Below are 13,185 nucleotides of genomic sequence, written 5' to 3'. Positions count from 1 at the left end.
AGTTTGTTCTACCCCCAGCCCGTTTTAAAATTGGCGCGGCCACAGGCGACTTGTTTTTCGCTGGAATGGGTGTGTTTTGCTTTAATTGTAAAGAGTATGGTAACAGTAAAGAGGATTGCATGAAGATATTTTGTAAGAAATGTTATCAAGAAGGACATGAGTACAAGGACTGCAGTAAGGAGAAGATATGTAATCTGTGTGGTGGATTGGGACATGTAAAAACATGTGTCCTAAGAGGAAGGAGAGCAAAAAGTTAGAAGAGACAGTGGAAAAGCGTCAGAAAAAGGAGGGGAAAGTGGAGCGAAATGGAAAGGAGAAGAAGAAAGGAGTATATGAGAGTCAATCAATAGAAATGGAGGTAGGCGCAGAATCTTTGCAAGTGGTGGAGAGAACTGTCGGTGTAGTCTCTGTTCAGAAGAATAGTGAAGATAAAGTGGAAGGAAAAAAGCTGGAAGTTGTTACAGAATCCTCAATGGATTGGGGATCAGAGGTTGAAAGTAATGTGGGAGGAGTAAGTCAAATGGAAGGAACTATAGAGGGAGGAGGAGCACAAGTGGAAAAGGAGAAGCAAGAAGAAGGACAGATTAAGGACAAACGTTATTATAATAAAATATTAGAGAAGTTACATAATGAAAAGCGTTTAGTTCATTTGTTGGACAGTGTTAAGAAACAATTAAGTAGAGATGAGAAGGTTTTTTTTTTAGAAAATATAGTATACCAAGACACTTATATGGGCATTTGGATAAACCTAGATTGTATGATTGTTCTTTACACTATTGCGACTGTTGCTTTTGATAAAGGTTACAAGTATTATACTTGAGATTTATGTTTTTTTACTTTACAAATGTTTAAGTTCAGATACAGAACTATAGAGATTTTGTTGTGTTTTGTGTCATGTTTCTTTGTGTTTATGAATAAAATAACCACAATGATGTTTTTATGAGCGACAGTTTATATTGTTTAATAAGTCTTGTTTACTGTTTGTTCAAATATAAACCTGAGTGGTTTAAAAAAAAAATCTGTTCTTATCAGTTTAATATCTGATACGTTGCCTATTTGGGGACCATATATTAAATGGATTTTTAGAACAGGGAGATGGAAGAAGAGCTTGCTCTGTCCACTCCAAGCATTGACCAGTTATTGCAGTATCTCCGGGACCAGTGCACTCCTTCTCTGATCCGGTTTCTAAAAACAGATTGAATTGAAATCAGCGCAAGTTGTCTTTTAACCCTTTATGTGAATTAATTTCAGGGTCAAAGAAGCACATTTCAGATGCCAAATGTAGCATTTTGCTCGATTTCACTTGACCATTTGCAACATTTTGTGTGCCTTGCCTTGCTTTCACCTATGTATGTCAAACTTTGTATTGCATTCAATATGCAATCAATCAATCTGTCTTTACTGGTTGCAACAGGTGTGTTAAGATGTAGGCCTGTATTAGTCCTTTGTTGCAGTGTTGCAAATATACTGTGCCATCTACAAAATTAGGCCCCTGCTGTCAGCACTTGGTGTTTAAATTAAAGTATCCATACAGCTGTGGGTGTCACAGGGTGTACTACCTCGTTCCTTATAATGGAAACTTACTAGGTAGTAGGTTGTTGGAGTCCTATCATTATACCTGTACTGATCTCCGTTCTTTCTTTTCTTTCTTTCTCTTTTTCTCTTCTCTTAACATATTTTGTTATTTTTTGTTTGCTCTTTCTTGTAAGTGTGACCTGCTCTGCCCCTTCTCACATTGTATACAAATTGATGTATAAACTGCTGTGGTATCACCATAGTGGTAGTGGAGCTACTGATGAGGGGGGGGGGGGAAGTAGAATGTTGGTACTAATATCAATGGTTACCGTTATAATGTTTGTACACTTCACCTTCTTGTTGAATAAAAATATTTTGAACAATAAATTAAAGTATCCAATGAGTAGTTTTGACATACATACCACATTTGTGAACACATGAATTCTTTTGTGAAACATTGTCTCCCTCTTGTGGACCACTGACTTTTAAATGCGGTGTATTATATGCATTTTTTTTAAAAAAAAGGAAAAATGGTGCCTGTGCTGATCTTGAATATGCTTTTCTTGTCCATCTACACCTGTGTGAGTATTCTAATGTTTTTTACCAACCAGGAGCGCTGCCTGCAGTAGATAGAATCTTAGCACGGAACCCTCACGTGCAGCCACAATGAGCCTTTATCCATTGTCTCCGGAACTCTCACGTGTCACAATGGGCCCTTGGCCTATAACAGGCAGTGAAAAATGGCCGCTATCTTAAGTCTGCTGCTGGAGCAGCAGCAGGCCACATGGCAGGGGGAAGGTCTACGCCCAGCTCAAGGAGAGCTCGGAAGACAACTGCTCGCCTGTCTGTTTTTTAATTTCCCTCTGTTTCTCGCATTCAGTTGAACAATTTAGAACAAAAGGGGGACGGAGTGTGTGTTAAAATAGGTGGAGTTATGCAGATTCAAAATGCGTTGTGCACAGATTGAACACACACACACACAGCAGAACTGTCATTGAGAATGCATCCAGAGTTTCTGGAAATGTCTTCCCCTTGGCAATCTTTTGCTCTGTCTCCACAATGGGTGTCAGTTTTAGGCCTTGGTGCGGCAGAAGTGGCAAACCATTTCAGGTTATCGCTTCTTGGCCTTTTGGCTCAGATCTTGTGTCTTTCCAGGAGGTTCTTTGAGTGCTGTCCCTCGGCCTTCTGGCATCGCCACTTCAGTGGCTTAAGCCAAATGCTGCCATAGGGGATAGTGAGAAAGAAACAGGAAGGCGATCCCTGAGGAGTGACTATAGGAGTCAAGCTGAAATTTGCTGGGACCGGGGACCCCCGGGTCAAGAATGGATTCTGAATTGAGATCGCTGAAGAAAAGAAGGGACACTTCTCCCTGTCCTACCTGGTGAATGCCATCTTCTATGAAGCCCTGAAGGGTAAAAAAGACGGATATCGTTTCTCTGCAAGAATTTAGGAAAGATGGAACGTACGTGCTGGTCCTTTCTGCTCTGGCTGCTTGCCAAAACCTCTTCAGAACCTTGAATGGCATTAAAGAGAGCACCCTTTTAGATGGACTTACTTTCACCGTTCGTTACTCTAAGGGGGATGTCCCAGTGGTTGTGTTTATGCACAATCCGTTTTTTTCTCCCAGGATAGTATTACTGCTTTCCTGATGAGGCATTGTATCTTTGTGCCTTTTTTCACAGGATCAAGAAAGAGGAGGGCTTGTGGACAGGTAAATACAAGTACTTTGTCAGGTTTGCGGTGGACCCCCAGGGACCAGGGGGTATTCACTATCCGCCCATGTACTTTTCAATTGGAAGAGATACTGGCTTTCTGTATTTTCCTGATGCTTTCTTTTGCAGAAGGTGTAGTACATATGGCCACACCCAAGAGTCCAGCAGTAATCAGCCAACCTGCAGGAGGTGTAACGAGACTGGTCACATGGCGAGAGACTGTAAGAACCAGGTAAAATGTGATGCTTGTGGTGAGGATGGGCATGTCCTTCGGGAGTGTAGGGCCAGAATCACACCTAGGTCCTTTGCACAAGTGACCGCGGTCAGGCCTGCTGCTCCGACTAATGTTGCTGAAACTCCCATTGAGCCCCCTAGCAGATATCGGGGAGGCAGTTGCTCCCAGTGAGGAAGAGGTTGACTCGGAGATTGAGGACATACTTGAGAATGCCCAGGTCCAGCCTCCTGGGCCAGATGGCTTTGGCATGGAAATTTCAGAAGTGGAGTCACCTCTCCCTCTCCAGTCTGGTGTCCGTGGAGAGGGGGAAATGGATTTGTCTAAGTCCCCAGCTATATCTTAGTGTCATACTGCCTCGGAGGAACCTGAGGGTGGTGGCCAAGGAGACTTGTCTGCTGCCAGGTCCTCTGATGAGGAAGAGCCTAGTGTTTCCAGGAAGAAGCCAAGGACTGAGCGTCCCTCTGTTGCTGCTGTGTGTGATAGTCCAGTGGGTTATCTGTATACCTGTCAGATGTCTTTTCTCCTGATGAAGTGACATTTGGTATCCCATCAAGTGCCAATAACTTTGATGTGCTTGATATGGGCTGAACATTGTTTGTTTCTTTTTGCAGGTTTTGAGGGATTTCCCTTTTATGCCACATCATTCTGGTAGGGACATTGTGTCCCTTAATGTTAGGCAAACTAGATCTGTCACCCATAGAGCTACTGTTCTGGACTATCTTAAGGATCTGAGTGCAGATGTCTACTGCCTACAAGAATGCAGGATTTCTGAATCTCCAGGGGATAAAGACTGGCCATATGGCCAGCATGTCTGGTCGGGATCAGGTTCTAATAAAAATGATGGGGTGGGAATTTTAGTTAGTAACAAAAATATTACTATTGATAGTTATACGGTTGTGGAGGTGGGTCGGTGTATTATTGTTTTTTTAACTTATAGGGGGTGGAAGGTTAGAATTATTAATTTATACTGTTCTACAAAAAAGGAAGAGCGACTTGCTCTTCTTGAGAAATTGCATTTTTTTCTTCCAGGAAAAATACCCACTGTTTTTGTTGGTGATTTTAATTGTGCCACAGAAGGAAATGTGGACATTACAGAGAAAAAGTTGTCCCAACTAATCCTTGATTTTTCTTTCTCTGATGCTGCAATTTTTGGGTATGGCATTCCACCACCGCCAACATATGCTGACCGAGGTAATATAACATCTAGAATAGATAGGATGTTATTTTCCAAAAATATGTTTTGTTCAACATAGGGTACCTTTTTCTGATCATGAATGCCTGCGTGGAGTGTTGAGTGCGAATGGGGACATACTGTATCGGGGAGGGGTGTGGAAGTTGAATTTGAGGTTGTTGGAGGATGAAGAGGTGATGAATGAGTTGGAGAGAAGGTATGCAAGTTGGAGGTGGGGTAAGCGTGATTTTGATGGTGTGCTTGAATGGTGGGATTGGGTGAAGTTGCAGATTAAACATTTCTTTAAAAAATGGGGCTACAGGAAAGCTACCAGATATCGTAATAGATTTAATGATTTAAGCAGAAAGATTGACTGGTTGTGTGGGTGTGTTGCAAGTGGGATGGATATGTCTGATCAGCTTGTGGCTGCAAGGAATTAGTTAAAATGTCTTATGGATGAAAAAGGAAAGGAAATCATTTAAGGAACTAAAATAGAGCATTTAGAAAAAAATGAAAAGTGCAAGAGGTATTTTTTTTTTTAAAAATGAATGGAAGGAAGTTGGGTTTGAGTGAAATGCATATAATGGAAAGGGGGCACCACGGATCATGGGATACCACCAGGACCTGAGACATATGAGCATACACAAAAGATGAAACAGACAAGGTCCTAAAAAAGGGGATCACCACAACAAGGATATGGCAAAAAAATATATACACAGCTTTATTGAAATATATATATACAAACAAGGGTAACAAACACATTGACATATAAAAACACTTAAAAAGCATACAAATGCTATACACAACAGCCCCTAATACGGCCGTACCCCACATAGGACTCAAGTCATGTACATATGATGTAATTACCTAGAACCAAATTGCTAATAGAATGAAAGAAATAGGCCAAGCTACATAGGCACTCCCCTGGGTACTGCAAATGGAAACAGACCACTAATAGTGTGAATGCAAAATAGCAAAAGTATAAAGCCCACATAGACATACAAATCCCTGCACTGCAAGTGCTAGATAAGGGAGACACATGCACAAACCTGCCTAGCATGTAGAGACGACAGGTGTGTACATTACGCTACATAAATGTCAAGCAGCAAAAAATATAACAGCATAGTGCCTCAATAGCATGTGACCAACAATCTAACATGCCACTATACAGAAAAATAGCACCAAGATAGTGTGAGCTGTAGAGATAGCATATTACCCAGGGCACATGATGCCCAAGCCTATAGCGCCTGGAAAAGGAGTCCTAATGTGGGCTACAAGGAGACCCAACGCGTATCGCCACCACACCGAGCAGCTTCGTCAGGGGTCTTGTATGTCTATGTGGGCTTTATACTTTTGCTATTTTGCATTCACACTATTAGTGGTCTGTTTCCATTTGCAGTACCCAGGGGAGTGCCTATGTAGCTTGGCCTATTTCTTTCATTCTATTAGCAATTTGGTTCTAGGTAATTACATCATATGTACATGACTCGAGTCCTATGTGGGGTACGGCCGTATTAGGGGCTGTTGTGTATAGCATTTGTATGCTTTTTAAGTGTTTTTATATGTCAATGTGTTTGTTACCCTTGTTTGTATATATATATTTCAATAAAGCTGTGTATATATTTTTTTGCCATATCCTTGTTGTGGTGATCCCCTTTTTTAGGACCTTGTCTGTTTCATCTTTTGGGTTTGAGTGAAATAGTTGGTGAAGACGGATCTTGTGTGACTGGGACGAATGTTTTGAAAGGGGTTGTAAGAGTCATGTCGGTCTGGTAGTCGGGGGCAGGTATATCTCGCCCAGGTACTTGTCCTATGTGAATTAGGCCGCTCAGTATTTTCAGGATACTCAGGGGTTAATAAGTGTAGGAATAAAGGATAACCAGCTGGGGGTTTTCAGCGTCAGCCTGGGGCACACAGAATGCCTGTCTGTGTGAGACAAACGTGAGTGAGAGCTGTGCTCATGATCTGTGTAATGTTAGCTGGGAGGGAGAAGCCCCCCCAGTTGTTAGATAGCAACATATTTGTTTAGTTAGCGCCGGACAGGCTAGGATTTATTTTTATGTTTTGTTTTTTCTATTTGCTTTCACTTTAATAAACCTGACCTGAGGTCAGTCAACTTGGAAACCTGCTGTCGCCTCAGAATTCAATGCGCAAACCACGTGACCTTTGACCCCAGCAAAGGCGATCCCAGAGTGTTTTGTCACATTGTGGTGGAGAATGCGGGCATCGCGTGGCACAGGCGACAGTATGGAAGACATGGTGAAAGCCCTAGTACAGTCCACTGCCGTACAGCAGCAGGCCACTGCTGCACAGCATGAAGCTAATCGCTTGATGGCCGCACAGCTGAAGGAGTTATTGGACATGACGGTTGCAGACCGCCAGCTTCTCCAACAGGTGGCGCAGCGCCTGGTGAGCATGCCTGAGGTGGACCCAGAAGCAGAGTCCAGAAGGATCCATGTGAGTCGATACTGGCAAAAGCTGACTGCAGAAGATGACGTTGAGGCATACCTGACAACGTTTGAGCGGACAGCGTTGAGGGAGAAGTGGCCGAAGGCACGATGGGCCGATTTGATTGCTCCGTTTCTCTCCGGCGAGGCCCAAAAAGCTTACCATGACTTAGACCCGGAAGTCGCTCAGGACTTTGAGAAGCTGAAAGTTGAGATCCTGGCCGGGCTAGGTGTGACAACAGCTGTCCATGCACAGAGGGTACATCAGTGGACATACCAGCCAGATAAACCGCCGCGGTCTCAGATGTTCGACCTGATTTACTTGACAAAGAAATGGCTGCAACCCGAGGTACTGACAACCCCAGAAATAATCCAGCGGGTTGTCCTGGACAAGTATCTGAGAGTGCTACCTCCAGCTCTGAAAAAGTGGGTAAGCCAAGGAAATCCCACGACAGCGGATCAACTTGTGGAGTTGGTCGAGCGTTATTCCGTGGCAGAAGGACTTCCCGACGAAACTGCTAGCACCCGGTCTGTGCCTTCTCCTCGTGGAACCGGTAAGACTGTTCCAGCGACTACGGGTGAAGGAAAATCGCCAAAAACTGTGGGGGAGGAGCCCGGGACTGCTCGCACTCCGAGACCGAGAGTATTGGACGGTGGTCTCAGTAGGGGGCCTGTTAGGTGTTTCCGCTGCCGTGAGAAGGGCTATGTTTCTGCGAACTGTCCTGTTACCACTGAACCCATGCAGTGCGATGTTATAGACTCTAAGAAACGCATGTCTTTGGTTACACGGCTGGTGAATGTGAAGGCGGGTCAAAATGATATAGCAAAACACCTGTGTGAATTATCTGTTGATGGGAAAAGTGTTGTGGCTTTACTAGATTCTGGAAGTGTGGTGACTCTGGTGAAAGCTAGTCTGGTGGCACTTCCTTCTGGTTCGTCTGACAAATTTTCTGTAACGTGTGTGCATGGTGACACCTGCTCGTACTTAACAGCGGTCATATCGATTTCCACCCCCTATGGGTCTGTGCAACACAAAGTGGGACTCGTTCCCGCATTGTTACAGGATGTAATCCTGGGTAGGGATTTTCCCCATTTCTGGCAGTTGTGGGAAAATCAGTTGCTCCGACACGGTAGCTGTGAATCTTTTCCCATGCCATCTGGAAGTCCTGAACTCCTAGAGGAGGTCCCACAGGAAGACGTTGCTGGGGAGGTTGTTGAATCTAACCTTCAGTACCCCTTCTCAGTTATGGCAGGGGAAACTGAGGAAACTGAGGAAACTCAGCGAGAGACGGAGTCAGACAGCCATCCCGCACCCTGCCTGCCAGATTTGGGAGTTCAGTTGGATGACTTCCACAGTGAACAAATGAAAGATCCTACCCTGACTCAGGCTAGGAAAAATGTAAAAGTGATAGATAGCGTACCCATAGAACCTGACACTAGGCTAGCGTACCCGTACATGGTTCTTGAAAATGATTTACTCTACCAGGTAGGAAAAAAAGGGGAAGACACTGTGCAACAGTTAGTGGTACCCAAACCTTATCGGCGGAAGGTACTGGACCTGGCCCACGGACATATAATGGGGGGACATCTGGGGGTACAAAAAACCACAGAAAGGATATTGCATTGTTTTGTGTGGCCTGGAATAGACAATGATGTGCGTAACTATTGTGAGTCCTGTCCAGAGTGCCAAATCTCGGCACCTAAACCTCGGTTCTGTAGCCCTTTGGTACCCCTCCCAATCATTGGGGTCCCATTTGAGAATTGGGATGGATTTCGTTGGGCCCCTTCCCCGGTCCGCACGTGGGCACCAACATATCCTCGTCATCATGGACTATGCCACTCGCTACCCGGAAGCCATCCCTTTGCGTAACACTGCTACCAAAACGATCGCCAAAGAATTGGTGCAAGTGTTTAGTCGGGTAGGAATTCCAAAACAAATACTCACCGACCAGGGGACTCCCTTTATGTCGAGGGTAATGAAGGAGCTCTGCAGACTCTTACAAATAGATCTGTTGCGTACATCTGTCTATCACCCTCAAACAGATGGGTTGGTTGAGCGGTTCAATAAAACCTTAAAACAGATGCTCCGGAAGGCGATAGACAAAGATGGGAAGAACTGGGATTACTTGTTACCCTATTTGCTGCTTGCCATTAGGGAAGTTCCCCAGTCTTCCACAGGATTCTCGCCTTTCGAGCTATTATACACCCGTCGTCCCCGTGGACTGTTGGACGTCGCAAAAGAAACCTGGGAAGGTCAAGTCACTCCCTTTAAAACGGTGATAGACCATGTAATGCAAATGCAGGACCGTATTGCTGCTGTCATGCCCATTGTTAGGGAACATATGTTACAGGCCCAGGGAGCCCAGAGGCTAAGTTATGATAGAGGCGCCAAGGTCCGTACGTTTGCACCCGGGGATAGGGTGTTGATCCTAATCCCTACGGTGGATAGTAAATTTCTGGCGAAATGGCAGGGCCCCTTTGAGGTCATGGAACGAGTTGGTGAAGTGAACTATAAAGTGCACCAGCCTGGTAAGAGAAAACCAGAACAGATTTATCATGTGAATCTGATAAAACCCTGGAAAGACCGCGCTGCCCTAACAGCGGATCGGCCCCGTCCGGTTTGCTCACCGACCGTACCGGAGGTGCACATTGCCGAGACTCTCTCTGAACGACAAAAGTCTGAGGTTAAGCAGTTTTTGTTACAGAACCAACAGTTTTTCTCGGAAAAACCTGGCCAGACTAGGCTAGTGAAACATGAGATTGTCACAGAGCCTGGTGTCACAGTTCATGTGAAGCCATACCGGATTCCGGAAGCACGCCATGAAGCCGTCTCCCGGGAGGTGAAGGCAATGTTGGACCTAGGAGTCATTGAAGAGTCGCACAGCGCCTGGTCCAGTCCAATCGTGTTGATACCTAAGCCGGATGGCTCTATACGGTTTTGCAATGACTTTAGGAAACTGAATGCGGTTTCTAAATTTGATGCGTACCCTATGCCCCGGGTCGATGAGTTGATCGACCGGCTTGGTAAAGCCCGATACATTACGACCCTGGATCTAACAAAGGGGTACTGGCAGATCCCTCTGGCCGAGGCAGCCAGAGAGAAGACGGCATTTGCTACACCGGAAGGGCTGTTCCAGTATATCTACATGCCGTTTGGACTTCACGGAGCCCCAGCAACGTTCCAGAGATTGATGGATCGAGTCTTGAGGCCCCACAGGCAGTACGCTTTTGCCTACCTAGACGACATCATAATTTACAGCATGGACTGGGAAGCTCACCTCCAGAAGGTACAGGCGGTGATTGATGACCTGCGAGACGCAGGCTTAACGGCGAATCCCAAGAAATGTCAGATCGGCCTTGAAGAAGCCCGATACTTATGCTACGTGATTGGCAGAGGAGTGGTTAAACCCCAGATCGACAAAATACAGGCAATTCAGGGCTGGCCGCAACCAGTGAACAAGAAACAAGTTCAAGCTTTCCTGGGCATTGCCGGCTATTATCGCCGGTTCATACCCAACTTTGCGGCCATGGCTACCCCCTTGACGGATCTTACCAAAGGGAAGGATTCCGTCATGGTAAAATGGACCTCAGCGGCTGAAGAGGCCTTCCACAGTCTGAAACGGGCTTTGTGCTCTCAGCCCGTACTAGTGACTCCTGCTTTCAGCAGCGAGTTTGTGGTGCAAACTGATGCTTCTGATACTGGTGTCGGAGCTGTACTTTCCCAGGTAAGGGACGGAGTCGAACACCCGGTCCTCTACCTCAGTCGGAAACTGAATGTACATGAGCAGAGGTATGCCGTGGTTGAAAAAGAGTGCCTAGCCATCAAATGGGCTCTCGACTCCCTCAAATATTACCTGGCAGGTAGGAAGTTTAGGCTGCTCACGGACCATGCCCCTCTCAAGTGGATGCACCTCCACAAGGACCGTAATAGTCGGGTAACCCGGTGGTTCCTTGCCCTGCAGGCTTACTCTTTCACGGTGGAGCACCGCCCCGGGGTGCAGATGGGGAACGCTGATGCCCTGTCCCGAGTACACTGTTTCGAGAGTATTCTTGCTCGACCTGAGTGGTCTGAGCAGGGGGGGAGGATATGTAAGAGTCATGTCGGTCTGGTAGTCGGGGGCAGGTATATCTCGCCCAGGTACTTGTCCTTTGTGAATTAGGCCGCTCAGTATTTTCAGGATACTCAGGGGTTAATAAGTGTAGGAATAAAGGATGACCAGCTGGGGGTTTTCAGCGTCAGCCTGGGGCACACAGAATGCCTGTCTGTGTGAGACAAACGTGAGTGAGAGCTGTGCTCATGATCTGTGTAATGTTAGCTGGGAGGGAGAAGCCCCCCAGTTGTTAGATAGCAACGTATTTGTTTAGTTAGCACCGGACAGGCTAGGATTTATTTTTATGTTTTGTTTTTTCTATTTGCTTTCACTTTAATAAACCGGACCTGAGGTCAGTCAACTTGGAAACCTGCTGTCGCCTCAGAATTCAATGCGCAAACCACGTGACCTTTGACCCCAGCAAAGGCGATCCCAGAGTGTTTTGTCACAGAGTGAATGAGTTTTATAGTAAGTTGTATGATGAGAAATGGATTGATTCTGGGCTTGTGTCGCATGTATTGAATGTTGTGGATAAGAGACTCGGCTCAGATGAATGTGATATTTCGTTTGATGATATTATCCTGGATCAGGTGAAGAAAGTAGTTATGAGTAGGGTTGAGCGAAACGGGTCGTTCATTTTCAAAAGTCGCCGAATTTTGGCAAAGTCGGCGTCTCATGAAACCAAGCCGATCCCAGCGTTGCATCGGCCATGCGGTACGCGACTTTCGCGCCAAAGTCGTGTTTCAATGACGCGAAAAGCGCCATTTCTCAGCCAATGAAGGTGAACGCAGAGTGTGGGCAGCGTGATGACATAGGTCCTGGTCTCCACCATCTTAGAGAAGGGCATTGCAGTGATTGGCTTGCTGTCTGCGGCGTCACAGGGGCTATAAAGGGGCGTTCCCGCCGACCGCCATCTCACTGCTGCTGATCTGAGCTTAGGGAGAGGTTGCTGCCGCTTCATTAGAAGCAGGGAGTGTTGTGAATTTGCTTTTTGCTCCCTCTAGTGGTTACTAGTTTTTTGACTCTGGTTTTTCTGTCATTCCTTTTATCCGCACCTGGGTCGTTAGTTAGGGGTGTTGCTATATAAGCTCCCTGGACCTTCAGTTCAATGCCTGGCAACGTAGTTATCAGAGCTAGTCTGCTGTGCTCTTGTCTACTGATCCTGGTTCCAGTTATATCAGCTAAGTCTGCCTTTTGCTTTTTGCTATTTGTTTTGGTTTTGTATTTTTGTCCAGCTTGTTCCAAATCTATATCCTGACCCTTGCTGGAAGCTCTAGGGGGGCTGGTGTTCTCCCCCCGGACCGTTAGACGGTTCGGGGGTTCTTGAATTTCCAGTGTGGATTTTGATAGGGTTTTTGTTGACCATATAAGTTACCTTTCTTTATTCTGCTATCAGTAAGCGGGCCTCTCTGTGCTAAACCTGGTTCATTTCTGTGTTTGTCATTTCCTCTTACCTAACCGTCATTATTTGTGGGGGGCTTCTATCCAGCTTTGGGGTCCCCTTCTCTGGAGGCAAGAAAGGTCTTTGTTTTCCTCTACTAGGGGTAGCTAGATTCTCCGGCTGGCGCGTGTCATCTAGAATCAACGTAGGAATGATCCCCGGCTACTTCTAGTGTTGGCGTTAGGAGTAGATATATGGTCAACCCAGTTACCACTGCCCTATGAGCTGGATTTTTGTACTCTGCAGACTTCCACGTTCCTCTGAGACCCTCGCCATTGGGGTCATAACAGTTTGCCAGGCCAGTATTAAATGTTTAATGCATTGCAGAAGAGGGATTATAAGAAAGAAGATTCTGAGTTTTTTTTTTTCTTCTTCCCCTTTACCTCAGAGTGGCTATGCTTGCTGCAGACATGAATGTCCAGACCTTGATTACAAGTGTGGACCAGCTGGCTACTCGTGTGCAGGGCATACAAGACTATGTTATCAGAAATCCTATGTCAGAACCTAAAATACCGATTCCTGAACTGTTTTCCGGAGACAGGTTTAAGTTTAGGAATTTCGTGAATAATTGTA

General features: G+C 45.7%; 1 non-coding gene across 1 annotated transcript; it reads left to right on the top strand.

The window, feature by feature from the left end:
• The first annotated feature begins 984 nt into the window (after positions 1-984).
• LOC143770721 (U2 spliceosomal RNA) lies at positions 985-1,171 on the top strand. The gene has a single exon (XR_013214715.1). It is a non-coding gene; the product is annotated as a U2 spliceosomal RNA (small nuclear RNA).
• The last annotated feature ends 12,014 nt before the right edge of the window (positions 1,172-13,185 follow it).

Source organism: Ranitomeya variabilis, chromosome 4 (assembly GCF_051348905.1).
Source record: "Ranitomeya variabilis isolate aRanVar5 chromosome 4, aRanVar5.hap1, whole genome shotgun sequence".
NCBI classification, from domain to species: domain Eukaryota; kingdom Metazoa; phylum Chordata; class Amphibia; order Anura; family Dendrobatidae; genus Ranitomeya; species Ranitomeya variabilis.
The sequence above is the reverse complement of the archived record's forward strand: the minus strand, read 5'-3'. Positions and strand labels throughout refer to the sequence as shown.